The sequence below is a fragment of the Anser anser genome, assembly GCF_964211835.1.
Source record: "Anser anser genome assembly, chromosome: 2".
In the NCBI taxonomy this organism is placed as follows: Eukaryota; Metazoa; Chordata; class Aves; order Anseriformes; family Anatidae; genus Anser; species Anser anser.
The window spans coordinates 58,952,237-58,973,391 of NC_139721.1; the positions used below are offsets into that span (position 1 = coordinate 58,952,237).

Consider the following 21,155-nt stretch of genomic DNA (forward strand, 5'->3'; position numbering starts at 1 on the left):
TTATAGTTTTTGTTAAAATACAGAACCAAGACCTTTCACACTCTTCATCAGAAGTACACATAAAATGATTTTTCTTGCATTTTTACTTCTATTTCTCATCATAAAATTGCTGGCAAACTATCTGCTGCAAATTTCACAAGATCTCTGAAAAATAATATGAACTAGTCAGGATACATCTGTGATAAAGACAGGAACAGATAAAATAATTGAGCTTTTTTTGATTTTTTTTTTTTTACATAAATCTATGGGTTCAAACTCTGCCACCATGTAGGAATGCACAGGAATTTTCAGGTTTGAAGACTATTTTATAACTTGCTTTGTTTATATTTCTGAGCACTAAGAATCAGTGTTAGTTCTGCCAAACTGAGGCCTGTCGAAGTATAATAATCTATAATGCATAATTCAGTTCCAGGTGGTATGCATTAATTCTCACTAAAGAGTGTAAACACCTTGATTTGAGATTGCATTGATCTTTGTCGCTTTGAAGAAGCTACCTTCTTATATCTTCTTACTAACACCGAAGTCCTCCCCACCCCAAAGGAGTGTTGGTGCAGCTGTGATATCTCTATGGTGCTCAATATGCATATTAAACTCATTTAAAAAAATAGTGAAGAGAAACCTTCTTGCCTTCACAGCTGAAATTTTATTATCCTAAAGTGGAATGAGGAAAAACTGTGGGAGGTGAGATTCAGAGTCAGTTCATTTTAAGGCAGAGGTCTTGACTCAACATTTGCTGTTAGATGTAATACCTTCCAGTAAACTTACTTCAAGACTACAGTTAACACATCATGGAGAGTTGCTCCTAGCTCTTGCCAGAATAGCACATCTCTTGAGCAATATCTTGAAATGCCATCTGAATGCCATGTATGTCCATGCACATGTTCTGCCATTGAATTTCAGAATATCTGAGTTAAATATATATATATATTCAAGATTGGATCCTCGATCCTCCTTTTTTTTTTTTTCCTCTCTCTCTCTCTTTTTTTTTTTTTTTTTCCTCCCCTGTGAGAAACACTGGTAATTAACACTAGAAGATATACAGTAAAAGACTTTCTCTGCCTGTCTTCACAGTAGAGGTGCTCCAGCCCTTTGATCTTCCTTGTGGGCCTCCTCTGGATTTGTTCTAATACATCCTTGTGCTTCCTGGGCTGGTGGCCCCAGAGCTGAACACAGTGCTCCAGGTGGTGTCTCATGAGAGCAGTGTAGAGGGGGAGAATCACCTCCTTTGACCTGCTGTCTATATATCTTTCGATACATGCATAAGTATTGTTATTCATAGAATCCCGTTATGCCTTTAGTTGTCTACTTTGAAGATTTTATGACAAATAGCCTTGTTATGTAACAATTATTTCCTGGATTATTATTATCTAAATTCTAGGTTAGTATTGCTAATGGGTAATATTAAATTAATACCATTGAATTAAAAAGCCATAGAAACAAAGCTTTATTAGGATTGTTTGGTACATGCTAGAAATCAGAAGAAAATGAAAAAAAAAAAAAGTATTCCTCTTCTGAAATTCTAATTTTAGAGAGAGGTTCTGTAAAAGAATTACACTGTTTTTCTCTTCCTAATCTGCATGCCCAAGAAACAGAACTACAGTCATTTATCCGCTCTAGTCTGTGCATAAGGTTTGGTGGTGTCTCATTTCTGTTTGTTTTGTTCACTTACTTAGCCCTTTTGGAACTAATTATATCTTCACAGGTGGTGTGGTTTAACCCAGCAGGCAGCTAAGAACGAAACAGCTGCTTGCTCACTACCTGTCCTCCCCACCACGGGATGTGGGAGAAAATTGAAAAAAAACACAAAACAAAAAAAACAACTTACATGTTGAGATAAAGACAGTTTAATATGACAGAAAATGAAGGGAAAATAAATATAATAATAATAATAATAATAATAATAATAAAATATAAAGCCACTGATGCCCAATGCAATTGCTAACCACCCACTTACCGATGCCCAGCCAGACCCCAAGCAATGCCCCCAACCCTGGCCAAATCCCATTTTATTGTTCAGCATGAACAATAAAATTATGTAAAATATGTAAAAATATGGTATGGAATATCCCTTTGGCCAGTTTGGGTCAGCTGTCCAGTCTGTGTCCCCTCCCAGTGTCTTGCACACCCCCAGCCTCCTCGCTGGCAGGGCAGCGTGAAAAGCAGGAAAGTCCTTGATGCCGTGAAAGCACTGCTCAGCAACAACTAAACCACTGGTGTGTTATCAGCATTGTTCTCATCATAAATGCAAATACAGGACCATACCAGCTACTAGGAAGAAAATTAACTCTATCCCAGCCCAAACCAGGACAAAGTCTACTTTTTTGTTAGGTAACTGTGAGCTTTTCTGTTGCTGCAGAGATGAGATTAAAAATTAAATGACTGTTTGCTCCTTCCTTGCCTTCAAGTTGCCTTCTCTTTCTTCCATTTATTTTCTTCATCTATGGGACTATATCTAGAGTTGAAATACAGTAAAGGATGACCTTCCGTCCTTATTTCATAGAATTATTTAGGTTGGAAAAGACCTCGTAGGTCATCTATTTTCAAATGTGTTGTTATACTGCTTGTTTCAGTTCTATGAAATCCTGTGGAATAGTATGAAATTATAGTAAGAATAAAGACAGGTTCCAACAACAAACAAGTTCAGGTTCTAACAACTGCAGTTTTAAATTTTTGTTTGTTTGTTTGGAGAATACCTGAGGAATTTCATTTTCAAAAGGTTCCAATTTTAATGTGTCATGCCCCTCTGTTTTCCAAGCTGGTTAACAATAATGTTCCCATCTATTGCTATTTGTGCTTGAAGCGCCTTTTTTTTTTTTGTATTGAAGAACAATAGTACAATTTAATTTTTTGTATTTGCTTAGGAAATGCATCAATATAGTAAGTATAATTAACTTCTATGTTTTGAAAAAAGACTTGCTCTAACTTTCTTCTCTAAGACAAATTACATTATTTTCTTCATTGGCTCAATAATCCTGAAAAGAATCGGGTCTCTTCCTTTGGGATCCCAGGATCACATTAGAAAAAGATCGAAGTTTGTCTTTCGTGTTTCGTTAATGCTCCTCTGCAGATTTTGAAAAATCAGATTAGGTGTACTGCTAAAAATCAAATATACTCCAAGGGAAGGGAGTCCACCTCACACTAGTCAGGGATGCAAAAATCCAGATGACAACAGATGCCATGTGTCAAAACATGTGTTACTGTTTTCTGTTTTTGTTGTTGTTGTTGTTGTTGTTTTTTGTTTTTTGTTTTTTTTTTTCCTCTCCAAAAAATAATGACTGTGGTCTCACTCTCTTGGCAGGTGTATAAATATTCTCAGTATGAGCTTACTAGGCATTGTTTACTTACCTAATGATTTCTAGGAGGACAACTGTGATGGTTTTACTCAGCTGGGCAGCAAAAGTCCACCACAACCACCCTCCCATTGCCCCTCCTCAGAAGAAAATTGGGAGAAAATACAATGAAAAGAGCTCATGGGTTGAGATAAGGACAGGGAGAACACTCGCCAATTATTGCCGCAGGCAAATCCGACTCAACAAAGTGAGATTAATGTAATTTATTACCTACTACTAACAAGCTAGAGCAGCGAGAAACTAAAAGCAAACTAAAAAACACCTTCCCTCCATCCACCCTCTTCTACTTCCACCCCCCAAGCAGTGCAGAGGAACAGGGGCTGTGGTCAGTCCCTAATGCTTTGTCTCCACCGCTCCTTCACAGTCACTCTCTGCCCCTGCTCCACGTGGGGTCCCTCCCACAGGATGCCGTCCTTCCCAAACTGATCCTGTGGGGGCTTCACACAGGCAGCAGCTCTTCAAGAACTGCTCCAACATGGCTCTGTACCACAGGGGCCATCCGTCAGGAGCAAACTGCTCCAGCACGGGGTCCCCCATGGGCAGCAGCTTCCCCCAGACCCCCTGCTCCTGTGTGGGCTCCTCTCCACGGGCTGCAGCTCCGGCCCGGGGCCTGCTCCTGCGGGGGCTCTCCATGGGCCGCAGCCTCCTCCAGGCCACATCCACCTGCTCCACCGGGGGCCCCTCCACGGGCTGCAGCGTGGAGATCTGCTCCATGTGGGACCCATGGGCTGCAGGGGGACAGCCTGCTCCACCAGGGGCCTCTCCACGGGCCACAGGGGAACTTCTGCTCTGGTGCCTGGAGCACCTCCTGCCCTCCTTCTGCACTGACCTTGGGGTCTGCAGGGCTGGTTCTCGCTCCTCTCTCCCAGCTGGTGTTGTGCAGCTGTTTTTTTCCCCTTTCTTAAATCTGCTCTCCCAGAGGCCCAACCAGTGTCACTCTGGCTCATCTCCGGCCAGTAGCGAGTCCCTTTGGAGCTGGCTGGAGCTGGCTCTGATCTGACATGGGGCTCACAGAGGCCACCCCAGCAGCCCCCTGCTACCAAAACCTTGCCCCATAAACCCAGTATAACAATATAATTCACTATGGGAAGTTCACATGTTCACAAGTTTGTATGTTGGCAACACCTGTTCTGTAACAATTACAATAAGCCTAAAGGTTAAATGGCCAAATCAGACCAAATGGAGATTTTATTTGCAACTAAGAATAGCTGGGTATTCCATTTTTTAAAGTAAACATTTACAATTGCTTTTCAAATCTAGCTCCACAGATACCAGGTTCCTTGCTATCTTTCCCTAGTAGTTTTCTAGTTTCATGAAGTCTTGCAATCCAGAAGCTTTGAAAAGTTTTTGTTTGCCTTTGTAAATTTGATTTTCTCTCCAAAGTCAATGAGTTATTGCATTTCTAATTTATTTCTTTTAAGTTTATAAAACATGCCACCTGCATAACATGAGCCATACAATTTCACATGGTAACTTCCCAAATTTAATCTATATTTTTTAATTAAATTTGAATATACCTATAACAATGGCATAAAATCAAGATTCCTCCAAGACTTGGTGAGTACCACAGGTGCAACAGAACGGAACCTGAGTTTTGGTTCTAGCTTTACTATTTGCCTACCATGTGCGCTTTTTTTTTTTTTCCTTTCCCCTAGGTTTTCCTAGGTTTTCCTTCCACCCCCCAAAAAACTACATATTTGCGGCAGCCTTTTTTCCAAATGTTTGTCCTGGTGAAAAGAACTGATTGGGGATTCAATATATAGTTAATGGTACTTCCAACAGTAGTACTCTTCACAGTGTCATATTGATTTATTATTTTCTTTTAATTTTATTTTTATTTTGTTAAGGGGGAGGGAGAAATAGGGGCATAAATCCTCTATTAGAAAGCTTCACTTCTGAAGGCATTTTCAGTTCTTATCCAAGTTACTTAACCTCCTCTCAGATAAAATGACTGCGTATCAATTTCTTTAGGAATTGCAAAATTGTATGAGTAAGGGCAATGGAATAGAATTCTTGGTTGCAGGCAGAAACTGCAGTAAGAGTAGAATGGTGGGAAGTGAGGTCTGCATCTTATGAATGGATTGAAATGTAGTTAGTTACAAAGGGATAACATACAATGTAAGTTATGATGTGTACATAATTTGATTTAAAAAATGTGGATTGATTTCCTACAGTAGGGATAATGCCAGAGAGTATTCTAGTGGGAGATGAGATATATGTGGATGGAAGAGCCATGGAATATGTATAAAGTAGCTGTTTTATTATTATTATATCGTTTATATATATATATACATGCACAAATTTGATACAGGCTTTTAAATTTATTTATTTTTGTTATTATTATTTTCATAGAAATACCTAGGTCCCTCCTGTAATCTCCCCCCCTTTTTTTTAACTGAATGCCCCGTGTCTCCAATCAGTGCAGTAGATTTTGTGAATCAGATTCATCAGAGAATCCTCTTAGTTAAATGAAGTCTTGTAGCCATAGCTACTACTCACAATGAAGACTTCTATAGTGATGAAAAGGTGATGAAATGTTAATAGGGAAGTAGAGTTATGCTCCTTAAATTTATAAGAGCCCTGGCTTCTCAGTCTGAGATTATGACATATGAATTGTCAGTATTTTGTATATGAGTTTTTTATAATTGAAAATATTTAGCCGTTCAGAGCTATAGCAAATCATATTAACTGCAACAAACTGTATCAGCTTTATACCTCTAGGACCTGCCATATAGTTGGCCAGGAAATCTGCATAAGAGCAAGAAGTAGCATATGAATCCACCCAGTCTGGTTAAGACTTATGCATGTACTTAATTACTACAGTTAGAATAATTAATTTAGGCTTTTACATAACGTTTAGGTGACTGGGGTCATAGTCTTCAGTTTAGAAAGGTAAGAAGGAATAAAAATTGAAGAAAGTAATATTTAGTGAAGAACAACGTGGAAAAATGTTTTATTTTGGATAAATGACTTGCACATAAAGGAAAAATGTTGTGGTTTTAGTTTTGATAAAGCCTGACCAATGGGGAGTCATTTTCAAGTTACTGTGGAGTGGCCCTAATGTTGTAAATAATCCTATTGGCCAAGTCCCAGTACTGTGCGGATGAGAAAAGGATGCAGGAAATTCTGTTGTTTACACGTCTCTGTAACACTGAGAAGCAAGAGGAGCCCAGAAAACTCAGAGGGTAAGGGGTCTTAAGTTTGGGGGCTTATTGCTTATTTTTATATTTCTCATTTGGTACAGAGTATGGGTTACTTTCATACTGATAGTAGGGAGAAAAATGGTCTGAAATACCCAGCAAAGTACTGAAGATCAGAAAATAGTTATTTGAAGTATGTAGCTAAGTTAGATTTAGCTAGATATTTCTCTCCTTTCCTTTTACTAGTGCTGGGTAATATTAATCCTAACACCCTATTAAACATAGAGGTGGTTGTTGTTGTTGTTGTTTTTCAGATATAGAAGGGTACTTATTTACCATAACAAGGTAAGTTTTTTAAATTTTCAAAGTGGTAGTTTGTTAAATGTTTATTTCTTATTTTTGATTTAGAAGTTAGTACAAATACAGAGACTTCAAGACTTACATTGTTTCAATGATGAAATCGTTTTTTAAATCAGTGTGAAATACATCTTTAACAGGATATGCTGGAATAGGATAAACTTGAGTAGTTTTCAATAGTTATTGGTGGTATAAACCTAAAGTGTCACGAGAATTCTGTTATGAGTTTGCAGCTGTTCATATTGCATTCTGTTCTTAGAAATAGTGTTTTCACAGTGTATCTCTTTTCAAAAATTCCTCTATTTAGATTTATAATCCTAATTTCCTTCAGAAAATATCTGAGGATAGGATAAGAAAAAAGTGTATGTGGGGGGAGGTGTTCTTAGCTATATGACATTATAATAATGCAATGAAATATGGCTTATTAATACTATGATTTGTTGATACGGGACAAATATTTTAGTTTGTCACTGTTTGAAAGGTTAATATACCAGATGGTGTGCGAGTATATGGATGACCCATTACCAATGAGAAAGGGCCAAATTTCAAAGGTAATTCTGATCAGTTTAATAAATACACATAGCAGATAGAACTAACAGGCTACTAAATGTCCAGTTAGCTGCATTTTATTTTTCTCACTTCACAAACAAAGCCATTTTGTGGAGCAGATTCTTCTATGCATAATCTCATTGCTAGAAGCCTAACTCTTATTCCAGATCACCTGTGTGTTAGAAGACTTTCATTTTGGGGTCTTTTTTTAATGTACTTCTTTGTATAATATACTGAAGATAAAAGTATTTCTGTAAAATATTAGGTATCAGTAATGGAATTAGTCATATCTACATCAGAAAAACATTCCAGAGAACTCTCAAAAACCTTTGAGTGAAAAAATAATGAAATAACATGTCTGTCATTTTTACATAGGTGCATGTAGTCTGCTTTTTATTAAGGCCAGTTTTTCACATTAAATATAAAGTATTGATATTTACTTCAGATAAAACAGAAATAAGTTCATCAGAGAATGAATACTTTAAAGCTGCTGGTAATGAGCAAACTTAAAGCATTGTAGTTAACTTCAGCACCAAGAGGTGTGGATCTTGGAATCATTTAAAACATACAAATTTATTATTCTATTGGTTGGCTAATCTGTGGGTTGAAGAGACTAGCAGTTGTTATCCACAATAATAATTCTATATTAAATTTTCCAGTAATATCTGCAAAATTTAGCAACATAAATTTTCATGTTCCAAATTGCTTTTTGTAAGAATAAAATATCTTGTCTCTTACCACTTTTACTGCACAAATTTTAGTTAGTGGTTTTCCTCTGAAATATAATAGGCAAGTACATACGGAGAGTAAGGGCAACTTTTTATCAGGAAAAAAATATTTTTTTTTCCTAGTGCAAGTCTGAATTCAACTAGCTATATTTTTGTAGCCTATAAGTATTGTAACTATGAAGTACATATTATTTTCAATTTAAGTGTTGCTTTCTACTTTTTTTTTTTTAATATATGTCAATTGCTGATAAATGAGGAACTCATTACAGCAGTACAATTGGATAAAGTATTGTCAGCATTCCAAGGGAAAAGCAAGTCAAACTAACTTTCTGGCTACATTAATTGTTTATGTAAACAAGCATATGTATCATGTGCTTTAAAGTGTATAAAACTAAACCTTTTCATTGCTGGGTTTGATTTCATCCACTTGCAGACAAACACCTGAACAATCTGACATCAAGTTTAATACGTATAATATCATATATATCATATGCATATATATATTTATTATTAATAATAATTAAAAGTGTCACACAAATATAAACTTTTCTGTTCCAAGGATTTGTTCTGTTCTGTTTGTGCAATCCAAGAGAAGTATACTTCAGAGAGTATGAAATTTGGCTCCCTAGAGGATACCTAGAGATTCCAGAGGAGGAAGCAGTTCCTTCTCTGCTTCTAAATTGTTTATATAGGTGTAAAGGGTGCTGTTACTAATGTCATTATCATTACTGGGGGTCTGATTATATGCACTCCAAAAGTGTGATCCATCTCATAAGTAGGTGGCAAGGCAATTACCTTTCTGTGATGGAGTTCCAAGCAAACTGCATTTGGAAACAGCAGTTTTAAGGGAAGTCCCATGAAAAACAGATAAGCACTTTATTTGCATTTATATTAAATTACATTGTAGCAAAATGGAGAAAAGAAAGCAAACAACAAACTCTTGAATAACTCTGAAACTGAAGTATTCAACTTCAGTTTGTGTGCTTTGTTTTCCTAGCATGGATTGATACATAACTCTTATGCCTATAAATTCTGAGTCCATCTCTTCAATGATCGTCTAGACTCCTTGTTCTTACTCTTCACTTTCTTTCTCAGCTTTGAATCTTTTACTCTACTAACTTAAAGAGTTATAACTGTAATTGAAAACTGAACATTAATCTCATGCATTTGCAAGGACTGCTTTAATGTTAAAGATTTTCCTGTATTCCCAAAATAGGTCTTTATTGTGGTTAAAATTATATCTGGTAAGCTTCTATATTGGGAAAAAAAAAATCCAAATTAGTTCATAAACAACACTTTTATGGTTATTAATAGTCCATTTATGTTGTACAGACCCTTACTACACTTTTATTTTCCAAGTTGTTAAAAGACCATATTACTTTTTTTTTTTTTTAAATAAGAATTGTACAAGTAAGATGCCTCTCTATTTAACTGACATGACATAAAGATATATCAATATATGGAAACTATGTTATCTTGGAATTAGCTTCCTGTTAAAGCATGATAGAAACCATATTCCACATTCATTTGGAAAAGCAGTTCTTTGAGCAAAGTATGCTTTTCCTCCTGTTCCCTTTTTTGTCCATATAGTAATATATTATTGGCTGACTTATTGTGAAAATTATCTTCCCTGAGCAGCCTGATTCTCGCTGCTCATGCTGCTATGAGTATTCTAGGTCTGATTTACATTACATTAAATGAGTTTCATGGAGGAAGTTCCCTGAAAGCTCTTCTTTAATTATATTTTTTAATGTATCTTCAGTTTACTTGAAGGTTTCTTCATAACTTTTGTAGGTATCATTTTTGACAAAAAGATGCTACCCTCTCCTCTGTCTGAAGCACAACATTCAAAAGAAAGTACGCAGGAGGATCTAGCCTCAGTAACCATTACATTTGCAATTAATTTTTTCTCTTTAGGTGTGACTACACGTAGCCATTCCATAGGCACTGGGAAGATAAAGAAAGATGCTTTTTTTAAAAAATGAATTTAAGTGAATCCTACCACAAAATATATGCTACTTCGTGGATTACTGTAATAACAGTAGAATGATGGGTTTAGTGGGTAATATTGGTGGTAGAGGGACTGTTGGACCATGTGATCTTAAAGGCCTTTTCCAACCTTAATGATTCTCTGATGGCTTTTGCAAAAATATAAATTCTCTCCTAAGTACATTTCTGTCAAAAAAGACTTACTGGAGTTGGAGTCATTAAAAGGTTCTATGTTACAGCTTTAAATACCACCAACCCTTGAACTGTTGAAAGACAAAATATTATTGGTGTTAAAATACTACAGTGGAAAAGAACAACTGAGAATAAGTACATATAAATGTCCAAGAAGTAATCTCTTTCTAAAGCAAAGTGTTTAAAGACTTAATTATGGAAGGGATGGCTTCTAAAACTGTTCTGATGAAACTGAGTGGATCTGTTCACATCAGAATTTTTTTAATTCTTATAAAACTGTAACAGAGTAGTTGAACAAGCCAAGGGGATAGGCTCTGACCCAGAGAAAACAAAGCATTTTTGAACATTCTTACTTGTCTGCTTAAGTGGGTGGGGAAATCACTAGTTTCCAGAATGACTCTGAGCCATATTTTGAAGAAAAGATGTTTTGTGTCTTAATAAGTGTTGGAATGTTTTATCTGAAGCAATGCATCATGTATCTGTGATTAATTTTCCCTACTCCCAATATTATGAAACTACTTTTGAAAGTAGGTCATGTTTTATGTAGAAAAAGATCATAAATGTTTACAAGTATAATAAGGCAATTATTTCTTATCTCTGATATCAGAAGGAACATATTTTTCAGATACTGTCAAGAATTTAAAAAAAAAAATAAAATCAAGAATTGATCAAAATTTAAACAGGATTAAAAACTTAATTTTTTTAGGACATTTAGTGGATATGCCTTTACCTCCTCACATTGAAAACAAAAACGCCCACTCAGTGTCGTTTTGTAAGTAGGCAAGAAAAAATGCCTGTAAATGAAAGTGAACCTATCCAGTTTAAAGTCACTTTGCAACAGTGTTGCATCCAAAAAAATATAGCAATGTGATAGTAAACTCTAGAAAATAAACTTATGATGCTTTTTATTTAAATAATGAAGCTTCTCCATACATTTAAGTGATATCCTTTACTGTACATGGCTGAACAGGTGTCAATATTTGTTCTGACCTGATTCTTTCTCAGCAAAGTGCTGTTCAAGGTGACTGAAAAATCTCTTGTCTTCACTGATCTTTTTCAACTTCCTTTTGAAACTGAAAGGAGCCCACTGACCTGATCTATAGACCAACCTGAAAAATATAAGCAAAACCAGATCTTCTCCAAAGTCTTCAGGGTTGCATGGAAAAAGCTGACCATTTTGGCTATACCCGATCACAACCTACAGAGGCTCTCAGAAAATCGGTGAAATTAATTTAACATTTTTAAATAAACAAGTAATACATTACAGAGTAGAATGCTGATGTTAGTAGTAGCTGGGAAAGGAAACCAACCACTGACAACGTGACCATGACACAATGATCTTTGGTCTGAATAGTTTACCTTAAGCTTATTTAAAGTTTACTTGAAAATATTTGTTTTAGTTATCACATTAATTAACAGGCTTCCTGGATGAAAATGGACAGCTGAATTAAATGTTTTTTAACTATATTTGATTTTCACTTAATACTGGCTTTAATGCTTGAAAATTTTAAAAATGTTTTAAACCAGTTATGAATGTCATGTTGAAAGGCAGATCTAGCCTTGTGGGTGATGTATATCTTAGATATTACTCCCACACATTTCTGGAGCCTTTCCTCTTTCTGGAAAGTTCAGGGCAAATCCACAAAAGATGACCTATGCTGTGCCAGAAGGCTATCCATCTGTATAAGCAGGATAGTACATGTATGTGGTGTGGTAACACGCTGACAACTGTGACTCTGTGTGGAGTCTTTTGAGATTCTTTGCCACTGACCACCAACAACTGGCTCTGCTGCCACTGAGCTGAGCAACATTAGAAGCTACCTGCTTAGCCTACACATTCAACTAAATGGGCTATGACTGCTATTCATTTCAGTGTGGGGTAAGAAATGTGTGTCACATTCAGTGAGGGTTTAAACTAATTTACTCAGTTTTCTGTGGAAACAAAGGAGGAAGACGTATGCACTGGGTTGTTCTTTGCCTCTTCTGTGGAACTGTTGAAAAAAATAGTCAGAAACACTTTAAACTTGAATAACAGTGAATCTCATTGTGTCTGAATAGCAATTGCTGAAGAGTATTGCTGGTAGGCCTTTTGGTTTCAAAGGAAGTTTGTCAAAGTAAATTTATGTTGGTGGTTTGTGAAATTCTTTTCCTCTTCTCCTCCCCCCTAACCTAAGCCTCTTAAAAAACAAACACACAAAAAATTGGCAAGAAAAGAATAACTTTAACAACAGCAACTTTTCCATCAATGACAGTATCCAAAATGGTAAGGAATAATTTTCTTTTAAATTATTATATACAGAGATGTTAAAATTAAGATTATATGCCCACTACATTTTTTTCAGCTAATTTTCCTGGGTTTTAGTTTTTGCTATGTTTTCACATTAAGTGTGATTATAATGTGATGGGCTGCTGAATTACTTTTATTATTATTGTTAATTGATCTAATTTTGATTTAAGTCTCCTTAAAGTGACTGCAATTGTATTTCCATATTCTTGATGGGACATACGAGTGATACCAGCTCCATATTTTTGTCATGGATGAAAAGACAGTCTGTGATAACAGGAACTTCATTGCATTTATTGTCAAATAACAGCAGTCTTCGGTTGTGAATATGTATTATATTATTGCTCCTTTTTTTATTACTTAAGGAAAATATTTTTATTTCAGGTTTATATTGCACTTTAGCTGTGACTTATCACTGCAGCCATCAGTGTGCTGCAGCAGATGGATTTCTGAATTAGGGATTAAAGAGACTGAGAATTGGAAAGAGGGGAAACTCACCCAGAAATTTGAGTAGCAGACACAGGTGTGCTTTACCCTTTGATTTTTCTAATTGTAAAATTCAACTAGAAGTGAGATTCTCAGGAACCACTCTGTATCAAGTATTTTGTACTTGAAGGTAATCAACTGTGTTATTATTATTGTTAGATCATTATCAGCAATAGTATTGTAAAATAAATAAACACTTCCCAAAAGAAAACCTCAAGCTCCCCAGAAAAATTCCTCCCAAAACAAATCAGAAACCTCTACACAGCTCTGATAAGTTAATGTTTTTGTTCATACCAGATGTTCTTTTGTATGCTCAAAGTGTCATCTAGACTAAACGTCATCTGCACCAGTCTAGCCTTTGCATGAGTTAACCCAGGTTTTCAGGTCACTTAACTCATCAGAACATCCTGAAGATTATAATAATCAAAGAAAGTTTAACTATCCAGTAGCAACTCTACATCCTGGGGAAGACTGATCATGAGTTGTTGTTGCAAAGGGAGAAGCCTCCTAATGTTATCAGTCAAATTTGCAAAATGGGAAGCTCTAGGTCAGCTTTCAGGTAGGATGGAAACCTACACAGCTGGAGCCCTCAACATAAGTTTTAAATGAGAAATAGATACAAGTCCAAATGGACTGACCTCTAACATACTATATATTTTTTCCCCTCAGATATTGTCCAGTTGGGTAATATAACTGCAATTAAAAAGTTCCATATCTGTCCTTCTGCCATAATTCTTGGCAAATACAGTTTGCTGTTAAATTGGTGGCCACAATAATACCTTTATAAAATAAGAATTTTATTTCTGTCTGTGCATTTGTTGTTATCATAGCAGTGGAAATTGGTATTGTAGTAAGAGAAATGTTCAGCCTGAGGAAGAGAAGGGTGACCTTATTGCAGTTTTTCAATAGTTAAATACAGTAAAAAAGATGGAGAACAATTTTTTGCTCAGTCAGATAGGACAGGACAAGGGGCAATGTTTTTAAACTAAAAGAGGAGAGATTTAGTTTAGATGTTAGGAGGAAATTCTTCACTCAGAGGGTGGTGAGGTACTGCAACAGGTTGTCCGGAGAAGCTGTGGGTGCATCCCTGGAGGTGTACAAGACCAGGCTGGATGAGGCCCTGGGCAACTTGGTCTAGTGGGTGGCATCCCTGCCCATGGCAGAGGGGTTGGAACTAGATGATCTTTAAGGTCCCTTCCAACCCAAGCCATTTTATGAAATGTCTTCTCAAGAGCACAAAAGCATGTGAAGTTTTCTAGATTGGGTGTTATCAGTAAATAACACTTTTATTTTCAAAGTAAGACGGTTAAATTGTCCTGAGTTCATGTGATTACAGTTGACTAAAAAAGAGTGGGTGCTTATACACAGAATGAATGGGATTATATTAGAACTAACGTGATTTGGTTACTTGCTTAGTCCAGAAGTTTACACTAGGTTTTGTAAACCTCTTTGTAAGCTGGTGATCCTGAAAATATCTAAAACACTGACAGTTCATTCTTATTCCTAATTGCCTAGGAATATTACGTTGCCTTTTTTTTTTTTATTATTAATCATATTCTAATAAAAAATGACAGTCAATAAAAACCTCATCAATTAACCAGCCAAGCAAACCATCATATCTCAGAACACACAGTCAGCTGGTATGTTGGGTAAAGCTTGTCTTGGCTTCTCTCTAATGCTTGTTTCTGTTTGAGATTGTCTGGGAAACTGTGATGTGGTTTTTTTGTTTTGTTTTCTTTTCCCTGAGTGATCTAATTATACAACTTTTTCAAGTGTAGTGGCTGAGAAATGAATATTGATACTACAGGCTCAAATGCATGGAAATTATGGTTGATATATTATGAAGGTTTCTAATCAAAGAAAACATTCCTGTGGGGAAAAAGTTGTTGTAAATGATTTAAAGCAGTACTTCAGAGTTTCTTTTGGCCTTATGTATTTACAAATCATTTTGTAATGCATCTGTATTTACAAATATTTATGTTTCCCGTATTTAACCCTAAGGATTTGAACACAGCTTCAAAGACATCCAGAGATACTAGCTTACCAAAACAACTTTCTTGAGGGTTGAGGTTTCTGTTCAAGTTGGGACTGTTGCTGGATATTATGAAAACCTATGTGTGAATTTCTCTTATATCTAATAATATTTCAGTGCTTATGTTGACTCTTTTTCTTTGAACTTTGACTTTCTACCCAGTCACTTTTTTTTAGTAATGTTTTAGGAGTTAAATTATTGGTAAAAACTTACTCCATCTGTCAAAGCTATTGGAAAATTTTCAACAGATTCAAAAATGATAGGTAGGTGTGAATAAAAAGATAAAAAAGATATAAAAGATAAAAGCAATCATGCTGTTTGTAAGTTAAGTTTATTTTTAGCCTCTTTCCTTAAACAATTTACAAACTCTTTACAAAGATTTACATGGATTATAAATGTACTTATACATAGGAAAACAAAACCAACCTACTGAATGCATCACATTACTCTAAAATGGAATAGAAACTATATCCATGACAGTAACCTTCTATAACAGTAATTACTTACAAAGTTAAGAAAGTTATTGAATATTGATGACTTATCATCTAATTTAGGACACATTTTTAGTTACCAAAAGAACATCATATTAAGTGCTTCTGATTTTAGTTACTGCTTTCAATTGTTGGCACCTCATGTCCTACTGTAACTTCAAAGAGCAAAGTTTCTTTACCTAGATGTATTTCTTTCATTTAATACTGAAAGAAAAAAAATAAGGTCTCTTTTTTTAAATTTTTTATTAAAAAAAAAAAAAAAGCCGCTTCCATGGTCAAATTCTCCTATTGGCCTACAAAATCTATATTTTACAGAAGCAATTCACACATTGCGAGAAATATATAACACATCATTGTTACAGGAATCATAGTGGATGTAATAGTTTCAAAAAAAAAAAAAAAGAAATCAGTCCAAATATAACGCTTTGTAGAACTTTATGGATAATTAATGCTTTCTTCAAGTCACTAATTGTTGCTCTAACAGATATATCTATTCTGGATTGTTTCCACCTGTGCTTAGGAGAATTGACCATTAGTCTGTAATCTGGGAATACCTGTTTATCTTATACTCCATTTTTTTCACACACACTGTTCTGCACGTTCACAGTTTGTGTTGGCAGATCCGGTTTACCTGGAAAAAAACAGGGTTTATACACATCCCTCTTTGTTCTCTTTTCTTATCCCTTAAAACTGTGCCTTTCTGCGGTGCTCTACCAGGGCCCTCACTAGAGCTGAAATAAGTTTGCTTCTAATGCAGTTAGCTTAGAAAGTGGTGAAGAGGAACAGAAGAAAGTTTTCTGTCATCATAGAATGGTTTGGGTTGGAAGAGATATTAAGGATTATCCAAGTCCCTTGCAATGGATAGGGACACTTCCCATTAGACCAGGTTACTCAAAGCACCACCCTACCTAGCCTTGAACACTTTCAGGGATGGAACATCCACAAATGCTCTGGCCAGTCTTTTCCAATGTCTTGCCACCCTTACTGTGAAGAATTTCTTCCTACTATCTAATCCAAATCTACCCTCTTTCATCTTAAAGCCATTACTCCTTGTCCTATCACTACCTGTCACTCCCTGACGAAGAGTTCCTTCACAGCTTTTTTTGTAGGCCCCATTTAGGTACTTGAAGACTGCTATAAAGTCTCCCAGGATCCTTCTCTTCTCCAGGCTGAATAACCCCAACTCTCTTGATAGGAGAGCTGATCCAGACCTCTGAGCATCTTCATGGCCCTCCTCTGAACTTCCTTTAACATGTCCATGTCTTTCTTTTGCTGCAGGCCCCAGAGCTGAATGCAGCACTCCTAGGTGGGGTCTCATGAGAGCAGAGTACAGGGAGAGAATAACCTCCCTTAATCTGCTAGGTACATTTCTTTTCATGCAGCCCATGATATGTTTGGGTTCTGGGCTGCAAGCACAGGTTACTGGTTCATGCTGAGTTTTTCATCCATCAGCACCCCCAAGTCCTTCTCTGCAGGGCTGCTCTCTATCCACTCGTCACCCATCCTGTATTTGTGCTTGGAATTACTCCAACCAAGGTGCAGGAGCCTTGTTGAGCTGCATGTTATTTACATGGGCCCACCTCTTGAACCTGTCAAGGTCCCTCTGGATGGGGGACGCTTCCTTCCAGTGCATTGACCACACCACTCAATTTAGTGTTGTTGAAAAATTAGCTTAGTGTGCAGTCAGTCCTGTTGTCCATGTTGCCAAGTATGTTAAATAGTACCATTTCCAATACGACCCCTTAGGAATGCTGCAGTCTCCACCTGGAGAAGAATGCTGTAGTCTCCACCTGGAGAGTCTCCACCTCTACCTCATATCTCTGTAAGAATCCGGGTTCATCCCTGAGAATAATTAGTCATGGTCTGTGGATCTTTTCTCATAGAGGAGAAATATGTCAAGATGAAAAACAAAAACAAAACAAAACAATACACTAATCTTTCATAAGGATTTGGATTTGAACAACAATCTGCTGCCCTTCTACCTCAAGAAAATCTAAGTTATGCGAAATACAATGTAACAGTCCTTAGTCACAAAGAATAGTTCTTTATTTTATAGTATTTTGGGGGGATTTAACTTTTCTTCATCTTTGCTCATACTTAACTGATTAAATTTCTCTGGTTTTGCATATGTCCAATGTGTTTTTTTGCAGGTTGCTCTTTGACTCTACAGTATCCAAGTATTAAAGTATTACAAATTTAAGTACTTAGTCTCATTTATAGACTCAAGTTTTATCTGGCTTGGGAGGACCATATATTCCTTTGAGCTTCTTTTATATTAAGGATTTTATTTTATTTTATTTTTTTTCCTCTGTGTGCCAGCATTTCTATTCCATTGTTTTCTGGAAACAAGGAGCAAATAGACTTGCAATAACAGATGCAGGAAAGATAAGAAAACTGTAAGTTGCTAAACATAATCAGGGTTCATATCTCAAGATATTTTATAATTATATTTCTTTCTAAAATGTATGTATTTGTTTCATGGATGAGTGCATAGACCCTGGTATGTTTCAAAAAAGCTATATAAATCCAATAAAAAGATCAAACTTTTAGCAAATTAGAGATATGGGGGAGTGGAGCATAGCTGTCTTAAATATGTGACTGTTTTCTGTTGCATGCTTTGTAGTGTTTTGTTTGTTTTTAATCTGAAATGGAAACAAGAAAATTCCAAGAAAACACATTACTGCCCTTGAATAACAAATAAATAATTTGACAGTCTTTTTGAAACAGATAGTCTGGGTTTTTCTTTCAATCACTAGATTGAAAATGGTTTAAATAGGAAAATCGTTCAGAGAAAATCTTTTCCATATGTCACTGAATTCTTACAGAAACATAACATATTGTCTTTTTTTTCTCTCCTGTAACTATGTGAGGGAATTCTGATGCTAATCACAAGAATGATTTGTTATTTACAATATGATGTTTTTATTAATGTTAATTACCATATTGAAAGCAAATGTGTTGTTCTGCACATAATCTGCTCCTGTATTTTAAAAGTTCAGTAATTGAGTTTATTAGAACAAAGTTCTAAAGCATGTATATGTTCACATGAAAAACATAAGATATTAATTTTTTATTTTTATTTATTTATTTATTTGCATTAACAGTTATTCCATTAAGATTACAAAATGACTTTATTTTAAAAAATAAATTAACTGGAAGAATTGTTGATGTCAAAAATGTGGAAATACTTACTATTTGTGGTAACAATTGGGATATGCTGCTTCTAGGATCAGTGTTTTCACAGGATCCTCTACACCTTACATAGTGTTTTTCAAGCCATTTGGCTGCAAGTTATGTATTCAGAAAGACTAAAAACAGTTGATTTGTTCTTGTTCCCTGGCTGTTACAGCAGTGCTGTTAGAAGTAGGAGAGGTGGACATGCACAGCTCCTCAGAAACTGAACCTCTCAGAGAATGATGAGGTTAAAGGGGACAAGAGTTCACCCAATCCAAGCCCCCTGCTCGAAGCAGGTCAAGTAGTGCAGATTACTCAGGATTTATATACATCACATCATTTGTTTCAAGAGAAATTTCTGTTTTATCTGTCAGTGTGAAAGCTTTTTTTTTCTTTTTTCTTTTTTTTTTTTTTTTCCCCGAAAAGCTTCCCTAAATTTTCCTTAAAGTGGGGCAGGACCACTTACACTTGGAACTGTAAATCTTATTTCAGAATGTTGGAGTCGTTCATGGGGAAGGATAGGAAATGAGGATAAACTGGCAATGAGAATGGTGTGGCCAGCTTGAGGGCCACAAGGGACTACTTCACATTTCTCTTTGTGAAGTTACAAATTATGTATATGTATATCAATTTACTCTACATGTCTTTGTGTGAATTGTGAAAACCTTCAGCCAGAAGCAAGCTGTTGTTAACTACTATTAACAAGGTTTCCTCCTCCAGTTTTTTTTTTTGTTTTTTGTTTGTTTCTTATGATGAATACTGGAATATCAGGTGGCAATATACTTAATATTGTTTTATAGTGTAAAATGCTTATTGCAGCATTCTGGTGATTGCTTTATTTTCCTTTGGTTTCTGGATAACCTTGTTTAGTTTCTGAATAAAACAGAAAATCATCATGTATTCCAGATCACATTCCAGTGTGAAAAAATATTTCCTTTCACTTATTAATCCCTCTGTGGCTTATTACATTTCAGTCACTATCTTTAACACTCATCCTTTACCTTTTCTCCTGGGAATTGAGCTATACATAGACTGATAATGTAATAGCACATTTTCTGTCGTACTTCAGAAACGCTTTGTCACAGCGTTTTATATCCTAGTGAAATGTAATTTTTTCTACAGAAATTTTCCTGAAGTTACTTTCTTGTTTTGAAATTTTTAGTCTACTTAGGTAGGTAACAAACTTTGTTTTGAGATTTTTCAATAGTGCGCCAAATGGAAACTTGGGTCTCATTTATGTACCTTCTCTCTGCCTTATTGTTCCTTCCCATCATCTGGTGGTGATCAACACAGGATTGGGATCTGACTCTTTTTGCACAGATTCTGTATTCTACTAACAAGTGTTTACTTACATTTGGTCATACTCCTTTGTAGTATTACTGTATTATTATTATATATATATATGTATATTTATCCTCTGCTGGGATTATTTATTTATTTATTTATTTTAAAGGCAAAGGTGTTTATACCATAAGGAAATAATGAGCAAAAAAGTGATATTCAGTTTTATCAATATTTTATATTTGACCAGATCTGTAGAAAATGTGTAAAACTTCTCCTAGCATTTCTATGTTTACTCATTCTCTCTAAGGCAGTCTAATTATTTTGTGTTTGTTTTATTTTTTTAGGAATTTTAGAATTAAGTTTTTGGCCTTACATTATCAGTTATATTTCAAAAGCTTAGGTTGAGCCTAGGTAATAGAAGGAAGATGAGATTGCATAACCTTTATTTTGTGTGTCAAGACATTGATTAACTGTGGCTGTGATTTCATTTGATCCCAAAGACATACTGAACAAACCACACTTTCCAAACTGATACAGTGGAAAAACTTGTTTCTTTCATACACTTACTGATTTTATAATCAAACAAACAAAGAAATAGCAATGACAAAAAACATCAAAACCATTAAAACATTTCTTTTTATGATGCTAAAAACATAACTTTATACTTTATCGTTTTCACAGCATAATTGTTTTTAGTTATCAGACATGAAGTAGTTATAAGGGGATTTTTAAGTAAGTGAGATTTGCATCAAAGTTTTGATATTAAAAAGAATGTGGCTAGAGAAGTGTAAACAGGAAAAAAAAAGATGAGCAGATAACTTATGACAGGAAGTAAATGATTTGCATTGTTTATCTTCATTTCAGGACACTTTTTGGCTGATTTTTAGTTACAACACATGTAAAGAATATAATGTTTGGAGCCAACATCAACAGCTTAAAAATGGTTTAATTTTTATAGCTCTGGAAAAAATAAGCAAAATGATCCTTGGCTGTGCACTCAAAAATCTTGGAATTAATTTCTTTTAATTTCCATTTTTAAAATAACAATTTTCTTAACTTGCCAACAGAGATCATGATCACACCCAGGTTGAAGAGCTAT

General features: G+C 35.4%; 1 protein-coding gene across 19 annotated transcripts in view; it reads left to right on the forward strand.

Annotated features, from left to right (window-relative positions):
• The first annotated feature begins 4,640 nt into the window (after positions 1–4,640).
• The window catches only part of CCDC102B (coiled-coil domain containing 102B), a 166,511-nt gene continuing 149,996 nt past the window's right edge, over positions 4,641–21,155 (forward strand). For 14 of the 19 annotated variants that reach the window (XR_014578840.1, XM_083821903.1, XM_083821896.1 and 11 more), the window contains exon 1: positions 6,437–6,535. The gene's annotated coding sequence lies outside the window, so the exon portion shown is untranslated. Of the gene's footprint in view, positions 4,908–6,436; positions 6,536–6,804; positions 6,836–6,888; positions 7,399–21,155 lie in introns of those variants that run through there. The other 5 variants (XM_083821897.1, XM_083821904.1, XM_083821900.1 and 2 more) reach the window with 5 other exon arrangements.